This window comes from Corvus hawaiiensis, chromosome 9, assembly GCF_020740725.1.
Source record: "Corvus hawaiiensis isolate bCorHaw1 chromosome 9, bCorHaw1.pri.cur, whole genome shotgun sequence".
NCBI lineage: Eukaryota > Metazoa > Chordata > Aves > Passeriformes > Corvidae > Corvus > Corvus hawaiiensis.
In genome coordinates this window covers 10,291,963-10,304,600 of record NC_063221.1, presented here as the reverse complement: position 1 = coordinate 10,304,600, position 12,638 = coordinate 10,291,963, and the positions used below count along the sequence as shown (strand labels likewise).

The 12,638-nt window shown below is 36.2% G+C and overlaps 1 protein-coding gene and 1 long non-coding RNA gene across 6 annotated transcripts in view; one reads left to right on the top strand and one right to left on the bottom strand.

The window, feature by feature from the left end:
* The window catches only part of KCNT2 (potassium sodium-activated channel subfamily T member 2), a 115,538-nt gene that overhangs the window by 48,594 nt on the left and 54,306 nt on the right, over positions 1 to 12,638 (top strand). The window lies entirely within an intron of this gene.
* LOC125330107 overlaps positions 5,999 to 12,638 on the bottom strand; it is a 48,080-nt gene continuing 41,440 nt past the window's right edge. The window contains exons 3-4 of the long non-coding RNA XR_007205372.1: positions 8,462 to 8,551; positions 5,999 to 7,208 (exon numbers count right to left, since the gene is read on the bottom strand). This is a non-coding gene — a long non-coding RNA (uncharacterized LOC125330107). The remainder of the gene's footprint in view (positions 7,209 to 8,461; positions 8,552 to 12,638) is intronic.

Below are 12,638 nucleotides of genomic sequence, written 5' to 3'. Positions count from 1 at the left end.
CTTTGCTAGCACTAGGATACATTTGCTTACATGCTTATGATTAATACTTAAATGGCCAAGGCTTTTCAAAAGGCAAGCAAGTGTAGTGAAAATTACCATTAAAAAAATGTAATAAAACCCACAATTGTTTCTTTGATTAATGCCTTTTCATATTTTTATGCAACTATTGTATTGTGACAGCACAGAAATATTACCATATACAATTTTCTTTCTTTGTTGATAGCTTGGTATTTGTAATAATACACTTTAAAAATATTTTTGCATATTTAAGTTCGAGAGTTCAGATCTGAAATAGCATATGGGTGATTAGTGCTGTTGAAGAGTGTTGCTTAAAGATTGTAAGATAAGGATGTGTGCCGGTTAGTTGTTTGTGAAAGGCAGATCAGAAATCATGTGTATTATAGGGAGAGCAGAAGTATTGAAGCTCAATCAGAAGTCTTTTTGGCTACCCATCAAAGACAGTTTCTATGGAAACCTAGATAATTATACAGTGATTTTCATGCTATTTTAGTTATTAATTTGGTAGTGACATAATATTTCCTTTGTTAATCTTTTTAGATGTTTCTACATAGTTATTTCTAGAATAATTAGGTCAGCATCTTTCCCATGGCTCATGCAGGGAATTCTCTGTGCCACTGATGTAATGGAATATTTAAAACTAGACACAGACACCAGTGAAATAAATAACAATTTGAATAGTCTATTTACTGTGGTCTATGGAAAAAAGTCATAAAGGTTAGAAGGTTCAATCTAAATTATCTTCTTAGAATGTTCATTTGTAGCCATCTTGTTTGCTTAAAAATAAAAAATGATTAGACTAAATGATAGCTCAGAAAGCTGCCTTTACAAAGCCTCTCTAAAATGGAGTGCCAACAACGTTATTTATAAGCAAATTCTCCTATTTGGAATATATATAGAAATATTAAATTAAGCAAGTAAATAGTATGATTGAGAGATTTATGTTCTTTTATTTCACCCTGGAAAATGAGTCAGCTTCATGTACTTCTGATCTTTTCAAGTTACAAACTTTGCTAATTTTCTATCAAAGGTTGCAGGTCATTTCTGAATCTGAAAATCAGTAGTTCAAAACTGAATATAGATAAAGGTGGGCAAAGTTAAATTTGTATAAATTTGAAAGACAAAATTAACTTATCCACGTTTTTTGTTCTCTGTTGTAGCACACAATATTTCAATATTTCAGTGCAATAAGGTGTGTACCTCTACATTATAGGTCAGGCAAACCATCCTTTGACAATTAATGTAATTGCAATTTCACAGTCCAGTAGTGTATTCTATAAATCAATATTTTAAATTGACACTAGGAAGAATTTTCAGCTGGTCTTCCAAGGCCTCATCTCTTGGTGGGAGACATTGAAGTAATTGCTTCCCATTCTGAAAGTTCCAGCCCATATCCTCTGAAGCATTTTTATCTTTCTCTTCTAATAATTTTTTAATGCCAGGTGAAGGTACTGAAACTTCAGTAATGAGAATATACGTATTTAAGGAGAGCGCAAATCATATATTCAAAACCAAACTCCTGCCCAAAAAGGAGGTAAAACGTCACTCAGGTTCTTTCCCAATATCTTCCCCAATAACTTCCATGGGATGTAAAGCTTTCTCTCAAATACCAAGTGCTGCTAATATTTACATCAATAATCTTGACAACTTTTCATTAAAGATGCATTGAGAATATTGGTGAGGCACAATATTTTGGAAAACATTATGCACTCTGAATATGCCATTGGGAGAATTTCAGCTTTTATTATCGTGACATCTTGCAATACAGTAATAATATTACCAGATACCATGACAAGCAGAGCTTGTTCTGGCAGCAGAGGCCAATTACCATTACAAATGGAGGAAAAAAAGCAAATGAATTTGAGTCATATAACATTTGGACTGTTAGAAATACAATTCTAGGACTGCATCTCCATGGTATCCTTTCTTCAGCAATTGTATTTTGAATTTTGTGAGAGATAATAAAATCAAGCTTATTGCTAGTATTAACTAATTATGGCTTGCCAACACATGTAAAGTGACACATAAAATTCCTCGAAGTTGGTCTAAATGCATTCCTGTCCTTGTTCCTTTGCAGGAACACAGCACAAAATAGAGTGACTGTGAGGAATATGTAATGTCTCAGTAAAAGCAAAACATTTAATTAGCAATGTGCTTTCTTTGTCATAAAATGGGGTTTGGAGAAAATCTAGAAGTGATTGCCCAAAGAGCAAGGATAAATAAGGAATATCAAAGAAAAATTGAATGCCATATTCCATAAAAAGCCTCAAACAATTACCGTATTTCAGTATGTGCAATATGCATTTGAGATGTATGTGCATGTCTTCAAAATTATCAACACTTGAAAAAGGTTCACAGGAAAAATGTGGTCAGAGAAAAGGATTTGCCATAGGGAGTCAGGGAGGTGAACTCTACAGGCATGCAGATTATTAGAATGTAGGTTTTCTAGGAAGCTTTCCATTGGTTTATAAACACATAGGCTTGTAAGTAGATGCCTTGTGTGAAAATGTAAATGTTATATATGCAAAAGTTGTTTGTTACCTTCGAACATGGGTGACAAGAATAACTGCAGTAAAATTAAATGCTGGAATGAAAGTTGATCTGGAGTGTAACCAGAGTCTGCAGGATGTGAAATATGATACGATCATATTGGCAAAATAAATTTTAGGTCTTGCTTTGGTTTTGGGAAGACTTAAATAAAAGCATGTAAAGTTCCCCTTAAAGGGGCAATTTGATATATAAAGTAAGTGTCAGAACCCCCTGTCTTCCATCTCTTTCCTTACAGGAAGGCATTACATTTCACAAGCTTCATTTTGTCTTTGCAGTAAAAAGAAAAACCTGATACTCACATGCTGTCTTTGAAAATATCCTGTCATTTTAGACATAGCAAATAGAATGCCAAGTGTAACAACGGTGAGTAACTATGTTGAGAATGTTGCTTCACCATTCAGTCGCTGGCATCAAACCATCATCACTCACAATTCCTGGCTCAAAAATGAAATTGTCATTAGCATGCAGACTTAAAAAAATAAATATATCTTTCATTGACTGATTTATTAGGCTGACAAACCCTTTATTTTACTTTACAAAGATCTGGTGTTTGTGGTGGTTTATGCTAACACATATAACTGTATTATCAGATGCCATCAGTTATTCTGGTTCTCCAGTGAGCAGTAACTCATAATGCTGATTTGTGATCAGCATAACTCTTCAGTGCTTTTGTTCACTTTTGTTGTCTGTTTCACATTCCAGCTACATTTTAAGGGTGTGAAGTTTAGCAAAGTTCGTATTTCTCAAATCAGAAAGCGAAGAGTTACAAAAGGTGTTTGATATAACTTTGGCCATACAAACAGAACATGGCACAAGCCTCCAGGAGCTATTCACTCACTCTGTGTCTCTATTAGGTGTAACTTTATGGAATGTTGAAAGGATATCTCAGAAGCTTTGGCACAGATCAGGTTGTGGTATGAGAGCATCTAAAAAGAAGGATTTTAATGCACTTACAATGGTTTTTAAAAGAAAAAAATCACATCTAAAATGCATTTTAAAAGAAAATCTATTCTGTATACTTGGTATTCCACTAGAAATTACCATAATATTTAGACAGATATTTTTCAAAGAAGGGAAGAGTAGAGGCACAGTCAGCTATAGAGTGTCACACTTGGGTGATAAATACACATTCGAGATTTGTAAATAAAGACTCTTTAGGGTACAATCCAGATAAACAGCACTCTAGTGAGTTCCGTACTTCCACTGGCAATTAAAACCTTCTAAAAAAAGTTGTAAGTAGGAAATTAGTTGAGTTCTGATGTCTCTCAATCTCAATAAAATAGCTAACTGTATACTTAGAAAGGAACTCAAATATATGCTTAAAGTTGAATATATGCTCCCATTCTTTGCACAAACATATTTTTGGGAGTTGTGCATTTCTGCCATATATTACTGTGTATTAGAGCAGAAGTGCCTGAGTCACAGCCATCGGAAGAAAAAATTATCAGTGTTCGTTAGTAAATACTGAAGAACAAACCATGGGTTGACTTTGTAGACTGAACATGTAACAACAGGCATGAAATGCAGTTGTCAGTTGCTTTGGGCACAGAACACCATATGTAATCACAGTGCAGAGCAAAGCAGTGTGTTCACTGATGCTGAAGGACTGGGAGATCATACAGGAGCCGACGACGTTTAAAGTTGCGCAGTACATTATGGTCTCCCGTAATTGCATGCATTGTTCAGAACAAAACTCTTTGTGGCATTCCATTGCCGTTACTGTTTTTTCATATTTTAGGTTATTATTACCATTGGCTTTCATAGATGACAAGCCTTAATCAACTGCTGAGAATGAGCACCTAATCTGCTTTTTGGTTTAAATACAGTCCTATATTTTGCAGATTTCTTTACATATTAGAGATGAGCAGAGAAAAACAAGTAAATGCAAATATCTTATGCAAAGAAGTTAAAAATAAAGTTACTGATGAGAGGGCACAGCTACATATGGGCATGTACTTGCATTTACTAAAATTGGATAAATCACTGAATATTTCAAGTTGGAAGGAACCCATCATCAAGTCCAACTCCCTGCTCCTCACAGGATTACCTAAAACTAAATCATATGACTAAAAGCTTTGTCCAGATGGTTCTTGAACTCTGACAGGCTTGGTGCCAGGACCACTTCCTAGGGGAGCCTGTTGCAGTGCCTAAACACCCTCTCAGTAAAGAAATTTGCTTCTGGTTTAACTTTCCCTGTGGCAAAAAGAATGATTGTGGGTTATCTTTTAACTGTACTCCTTCACTTGATCTCCTTTTGTTCACTTCGCTAATATTCTAAAAGTATAAAAGAAAAAAAAATGCACAAAATATTCAGCCAACTTTAAGGCAAATATGAAATGCTTCCTCTTGAATATTCAGAGTGAAAGTCTAATTTTAAGAGTTGTAGTGAGTGTGTAGTAAGAATAAAATCTTACTGAATATTCTCCACGGGCTAAGCAACCAAGGGGAAAACACGCCAGACAAAACACAGCAGAGACTATAGAATATGCTGTCAGTCCTGGTACTCACAGTGGTCCTTCTTCCTCCTTGCCTTCATCTCTTTGGTGTTGTGATCATTAATCCCATATTATTGTCCTGGCTGCTTGAGGAAGTTCCCCTTTTCACTCACGTGTCTCCTGTTTTTTGGTCATTATGATGCCACCTGTGCTCTCACTTTAGATGATGAGTATTAATCATGTACACTTTTTTTTTTCATAAACATGCTTGTGTTTGTTAAACAGTCAAACCTCACATTTCAAGAATTCTGTGAGGTTTTGGATTTCAATGATTTTTAGAAGGAGTAATATGCATAGATCCATTTGAATTCCAGCCAAAGAAATTATTAGACTTGAAAGTTTCTCTTCAAGCAAGCACATTGTCAAAACAGGTGTCCCAAAGACAATTTCTGTGACTTTTGGAAACCCTTTAAGTATTATAAAGTTCAGGATTTTTCACTCAACTAAAACATTTCATTGAAAACACCCGATTTCAATGGAAACCAGTGTTTACAGTAGTGAGGAGGAGGAGGAGAATGATGCTGATGAAATCCCAGAGCTTGCTGATCAAACCAACCAATACACAGACAGTTCAAGGTATCCAAGCCCTCCGGCTCTTAGCTAAAAGAATTGCTGGGTTTCCAAGCAGGAACTCAAACCATAAAGGAGTCTACCCTGTAATGGATGATGGAATATATTGTTTTTATCTCCTCACAGATTACCTCCTGTAATTTTCACCCCATTAGACAACCTCTATTTAACACTTCCCCCCTTTCTGGTGTTTCAGCAAACCTAAGCATTAAGTCTGATGCTTAATTATATCTTTTTCACAGGCCAGTTGTTTCCTTGGTCACTGTCCAAAAGGTTGTCTCCAGCTAAGGCAGGAGGTCAACATGGAGGCGACTGAAGTAAAAACACCTTTCCAGTAGGAACACAAACAAGGAAAATTTATTTATATGGCACACATTTTCATGTGTGCTCTTGGTTTTTTTATAACAAATTGTTAGGAAATAAAGGAGCCAAAGCATACCATAGGAGTATTTTAAAAACCCAGGCTTTATTTTAAGTCACATTGCAGTTTCCATACACCCCTTTGTATCTTGCACTCTGCAGTGAACTTTCTTCTCAGCATGAATCTACAGAGAGTATTCTAAATAGAGACTGGATGTATCAGTGCAATTTTCTTGGGTCTGCCCATACAGAACCCATTTAAGCAGCTGTGTGGACACTCCCCTTGTAAAGCAGCAGCACAGCAAATGCTTCCATTTAGCTCACTGCCTGTTTGAACTTTCTTTGCCTTAAGACTGTCGTGGAATATAGCAGCTACATGAAGGACAAACTAAACACACATGCAGAGGGTTTAGTTTTGTTGCCCAGATCCAGCAAAGCCTGCTGGCAAGCTGCAGAGCTCCCGGTGTAATTATTGGCCACATTTTCTATTTCTAATGTTGACAGGGAGGTTACAGCTCTGACAGTAACTGGTGGCCTTTGTTCTTTCCTGTACAGGTGACCTCACTGACAGAGGTACCAACACTTAAAACACCTATGCATATGAAAGAAGCCTAAATGATGCCAAATTTGTGCACATAACAGCCAAAATATTGAAGGAAAATGCTCATCATGAGAACAAAGACCATTGAGGAGTCAGTGGTTTCACAGGGCAGCTTGAAATGCAAGAAACGTACACCACTGTCCTCAAGTGATCTGACTACAGCCTTTTGCCTTAAACACTCTTTCTATATTTACATTTTTCAGAAGGAAGGACGATAGAAAGCTTCCCATTACCCAAAGTCTATGGAAATTTAAGCTGGAAAGGAAAATATCACGTGAGCTGTCCAAAGGGCTGCACCCCTCATAGCTGCGGTTAAAGGGGATAAGACAAGTGGCATTTGATTTGAGTCACTTGCAAGTTTTAGACCACTCCAGCCTGTATTTGTTACTGGTTTGAGTTTCACAGCAGGATAAGCAGTGCAGGAAAGTCCATTCTTCCTGAATATTACTTACCTGTTAATTTCTAAGAAATTCTTTTTTGTTCATGATGTTAGCAACCATAAAATGTTACAGCTGATGAGTAAGGTAACTCGGCTTGTCTTGAAGCAGTTGTTTCGATAGCAGCAATGAGAGCAGCAAAAAGAAGTTGCACTCAAAGTGCAGACAGATGAAAGGCTGTCAAGGAGATGTAAAAATGGATGTAAGTTTAAGGAAAATCCATGAATATCCTTAAAAATCAAATGAAAATGCAAAATCTGATAAGGAGAGAATTTTTTACTTAAAAATAAAATTAAATCCATTTGTCATTAAAATATGCCATGAACTTGAGTTAGGTTGAAAATTAACAAAAGGTTTCTGTCAGTAGCTAATAGAATATTCTGCTGGGTTAGCTTTTTCTTATGCACATTTAACAAATATTCAGATAATGAATCTTTCGATTGTTAGTTCAATTTGATTGAGGGCGTGTGGGTGGTTTGCATAACAACTGTTACACCCTGAGAGTGTTTCAAAACTATTGCAAGAAACATTAAACATGATGTTCTAAAGCATAACATATCGGGTGTATTAAATTAGAGGTTTGCATTTGAATTTTCCTGCACAACACATATAATTTTTGAATATTATAAATAGATTACTTAATTATTCTTCCAGAGGAAGGATAGGTAGAGAATATCACCTAATTCTGTAGCACTCTGCAGGTGAGGAGTATCTGGTGGTTAAGTTCTGACTGCATGATTCTGTTTCATGAGTAGTTACTGACTCCTTGTGAGAGCAATCCAGAACCTCAGGCTCCAGCAGGCACTTGGGTGCCACAGTGTTGACACACTGAAGCTGGGCTGCCGAAATTGACTTTGTTTACCATCAAAACTCTGGGGCAGACTGAAAGCACACACAAATACAGGAGGGTCCTTTGGGCTTAGAGGCTGAAGTGTGGACAGACCTGTCTGTGGAAACAGAGCTGAAGGCTGCCCACAGTGGGACCCTACTTGTGCAGTCTCAATGACCAGAGCTCTTTAATTGCAGCTCCACTGCTTATTCCACTAAAGGCAGCAGCAGGAGCAGAAAGGTTCTCACTCAGATTCAAAAAATATTTATATACACTTGATCATTTCATAATACCCTATTCTGCTTAACAAGATGTTCTGCAGTTTCTGGAAATCACATGAGTTCCTAGGGGAAGAGTTTATTTTTATAAGTTGAGCTTTTGCAACCATTAGCTGCATATAATGTTCTGATCTTTGGGGAAGGAAAACGCTTATAAAAGACACCAGGGGTAAGTAATAAACATATCATCAAACACCATTATTTGGGATAAAGATAAAATTGGAAAACAAACAAAAATGACCTTTCCATCCGAAGAGAAAGTCCGAATTAATTTCTGACATGGTGGCACTGTTGTGTAGTGAAAGTAAATTCATAACCCTTACCTTGACTTGTGTTCAAAGTCACACAGAACTGAGAAGGTTGATTCAAAGCCTGTTGAATTAATTCAAGTCTTTCCCTTCCCTATTGTGATTCTGAAAAAAAAAAAAAAAGGGACAGTGTTGTATGAAAATAAATGCTGGTCTCTGAAAAGAACCTATCTGGAAAAATAGATTTATCTGGATTTATGTTGAACTGCCTGATGAAGTGGCATTAGAATTGCAAAAATGTCAGAGAATGTTACAACTTTTGTCCTTTAATATTAAGAAGCCACAATGTCCAGCAGTATCTATTTTGTCCAGTCAGTGAATACCTTGCAGCTGATCTACTGCATTTGTTAGATCAGTTGTTGCCAACTAAGAACAGCAAGTGTATTTCTCTACTGATTTACTTTAAAGGCAGCATAACAACCTTCATCTTTCCAGTCAGCAGTACTTGCTCATTTTTTTCATTGTCTTGTATACAATTCATAATTTCTATGTCCTGGAATTCAGCTATCCCTTCAGCTTTAAAGCCTTTTATGTGGAATGAAAGGTGAAAATAGCATCTTCTCATTGTAATGCCTAAATTTGATATATTTTATATGATATATTGTACCAGATTCTGTCATTTTAACTTTATGAAAATGGTACATCTACTTGTTTGGGGTTTTTTTTCTATTTTAATACTGTTTATGGAAAATTGCTTTTAGAAAATAAATTAGAAAAAAACCCACTGGTTTTAGAAAAGACCTGAGAAAAGGCACAAGACTTGGAAAAAATTGAAGCATTTGGTTTTTTTCAAGTTAAAACGTCATCTTCAAGGGTTTTGGATGGGATTGACATTTTATTATTGGTCAGAGCATTTTGTGATTGTTGCTTCACTCTTTTATTTGCTGCAGTTTCTGCTCATCCCTTGTTCTTTTTGTTTGCCTCTTCATTATTTACACAAGAGTCAGGATTTCTGTCAGAAAGCATCAGGTTTTTAGGTCACAGGTAGGGTGATCAGCACCTTCACATTCTGCATGTATTGTCATTCAGAAGTCAGCAGACAATATTTCCTTATGTGTCTGATACAGGGAATGAAAAAAATCCTACTTTAATGTCACTCCAGTTATATTAGTATTCAACCCAGATTTTGTAAAGTGAAAATTGCCTGTTTAATGTGTGTATGAATATTAATTCTCCACACTGAGAATTGTTTTTCCGATAATGTCTAATTTTAAAATATAGGACAAAACTGCATCTGGCTCTGCACAATGCTCTAGAGAAGACTGAACACCCCACAGAGACAATTTTGAGTATGAAAAACTGTTTTCCTTTGTGCAAAGCAGGGCATTCTCCAGATACAGCATTAGTCTCAGCACCACTTTCATTTCAAGGACTTAAGACTGGCACCAGCTTAATATGAATATCTTTGGCAAGAACTGAGCACCTTTTGCCAGTTTAAAGCAAAGCCTCTATAAATTTATCAGAATTTTATGAGATGTTACATCTCCCAGAGTGAGACTGAAGAATGAACTTTTCTATAGCTTCATTTTATTTTGATGTAGAGATTGGGGAAGTTTCCTTAAGCAGTTACAGTTGCTATAGTGGTAAAATATGTCTCAAATGCTTGTCTGCATTTCCTGGAAAGTCAACATGGTCCTTTTCTTTAGTATTTCACTGTATTTGTACTTCACCCATGAATATTGGCTACAGTTGGTGGTCTATCAACAATTTTGTTGACTGATAGTTCATTCCAATTCTTCTCATAAAGAAAAAAGAAAAAATCTATGATAGTAGCCTCAGAAAATGTTAAAAATAACATGAACAGCAATTGACAGTATAGGACAATCAAATAATGAGAATTTAATTTCTAATTTGTTCTAGCATCACCGTTCTTTGGTAGGATAAGAGGAAATTGTAAAGAGCTTTGAGTGTGAGAAACTGCTGGGGGCGCTTGATTAAGTAGAATTGCTACACTTGTGAGCTAGTGGAGGTGTAACTTCTGTAGTACAGAAGCACTGAGCCTTTGCCACAGAATCACACTGAATCTGATAAAATTAATCCATGTTGATTTCAACACATTCATCAGCTAGTCCCTGCGGCCAGCTGCTTTAAACATGGTAATTACACAAGGTGGAGCTCCAAGTTACAAGTCCAAAGAAAACAGTGCTGGTAGTTGCTGCCTAATCCTCAGCACACAGAGGCAGCTCTGGCTTTTGGCTCAGCCTTCTGGTGCATTATTTTAGACCTTAAGAGGTTGTATGTGTAAACAATAATTTTCTCTGGAAATGAAAATGTAGAAATCAGATTAATCTGTCAATGCTGACAAATGAAAATATAAACTGATATCAAGAGGACTCTAAACAATTGGTTATAAATAAGGATAGTTAATGTAAAATATTTGCAAAATACTATCCAAATGGTTCTTGTTCCATCCATTTCTGTGACATGCTTCTGCAGCATGATTAAAATCTGACAGCCTCAGGGATTATTTTACTCTGCAGTATTTATTTCTGTAGTGCATGTAGAGACAGCTTATTTACAAACAGGAGTTAGTTTTGGCACATAAGATACTCAAGCAAACAAAGATTCCTGGAACTAGAAAGAAAGCTTCCAGTAAAACAGAGACTGAACTCTCAAAAGTTCAAATAATACCCAAACTAAACATTACCAATCTTCAGAGATTACATGTCTTTACATTTTGTTTTTCAAGTGCAGTGGTAACAGAGTGTTTGGAATCATATTTCTGTCCTCTGGAAGTTTGTAATTTTCTGATACTACTTTTGCTTCAGCAGACATTTAGTTTGGCTTTCTTTGGTGTTTTTTAGAAATACTGAATCTCCTCTGCATTGAGGCAATTTATTTTTGTTGTAAGTGTCTCCCTTAGATCCACTATGAAAAGACAGCCTTCCTGAATTCACAGGAATCCTAAAATTGGCATAGAAGGTGCTGAATTGGCCTTATGTTTAACTAGGAACTCTCTGTGTACTGATTATTACAGTGGTTTATTTTCTCCACAAAAAGAAGTAGGTGTGAGCATTGCCTTTACTGTACATTCCTTTCCTGCTTGAAATCATTTTGTTTGTCCAAGTTTGACTAAATAAATTACTTATCTTCAGGGTATGAAAGAGGAAGAGGAAGCAAACAAGAACAAGGGGATAAAAATATCACCAAAAATATCAGACAAAATAGGAAGCCCAAATTACTGCACATTTCATTATGTCAGGAAACATAAAAAAGCAGACAAGAACATGTGTATTTTTACATGCAGAATTTGTGCTAAAAGTAACGATTAACACTTCATTTAAGAAAAAAAAATCTGATACATCTGATTCATCTAAGGAATTGGGATGTATTAAAAGATGTCAATGAGTTGTGGGGAATAGAATAACTCATCCATGTGGACTTGGCTTCTAGGACATCCACTGATGTTCCACTGCAATCTCTCTGCAGTGTAATCAGTAATTCCCAGACAGATGGGAACATGCTATCAATGCTGAGTAACATTTCTCTAAAGGCATTGTTGGTGAGCTGGAGGTGTAATATTCGTGGAGGAGTAGTCACAGAGGTAATATTTCATTTGTTAATCAGACTCCCATAAAGCTGTCTCTTTGAAAGTCAGGGTTTTCTGCAGTTTGGTGCTCTCTGGCTCCAGTAAAGAAACAGCAGAGCACCAAAACACTCAGACTCGGTAACCTGATTTGGGATTTATCATTCCCTTGTATGCAGGGTGAGAGCTTCAAGTACAGTTTGGTAGGACTGCAAATGAGGTGCAAATAATTTCGAGGAAAGAAATGAATTTGATCAACAAGTTGTTAGAAGAGCTGAATTTCTTCCTCAGCAAAGAAGCAGCTCCCTTTTCTTACTGACTTTAATACTGTTGACTAAATGTGGGAAGCTCTGGCTCATGCCCACTAAGTTCAGTGAGAAACATCTCAAATCCAATTTTGGATCAGGCACATTATTTTGATGGCTTCAAGGAAGAGGAATAGATAGGACTATAAGGGGGTAGAGCTGATAAAATGAAATCTGGAGCCTCACTAAATTCAATGGGAATTTTACTGTTCACTTAAAAAAGGCTGAAAAGGTCCATGGTATATTTACTTTATTTCAATTCAGTTAAAGTATATTTCGGTGGGTTGGCTATGGAATTAATAATAACAACAACAACTATTATTATTATTATTATTATTCAAGACCTGCGTTTTCCTATCAC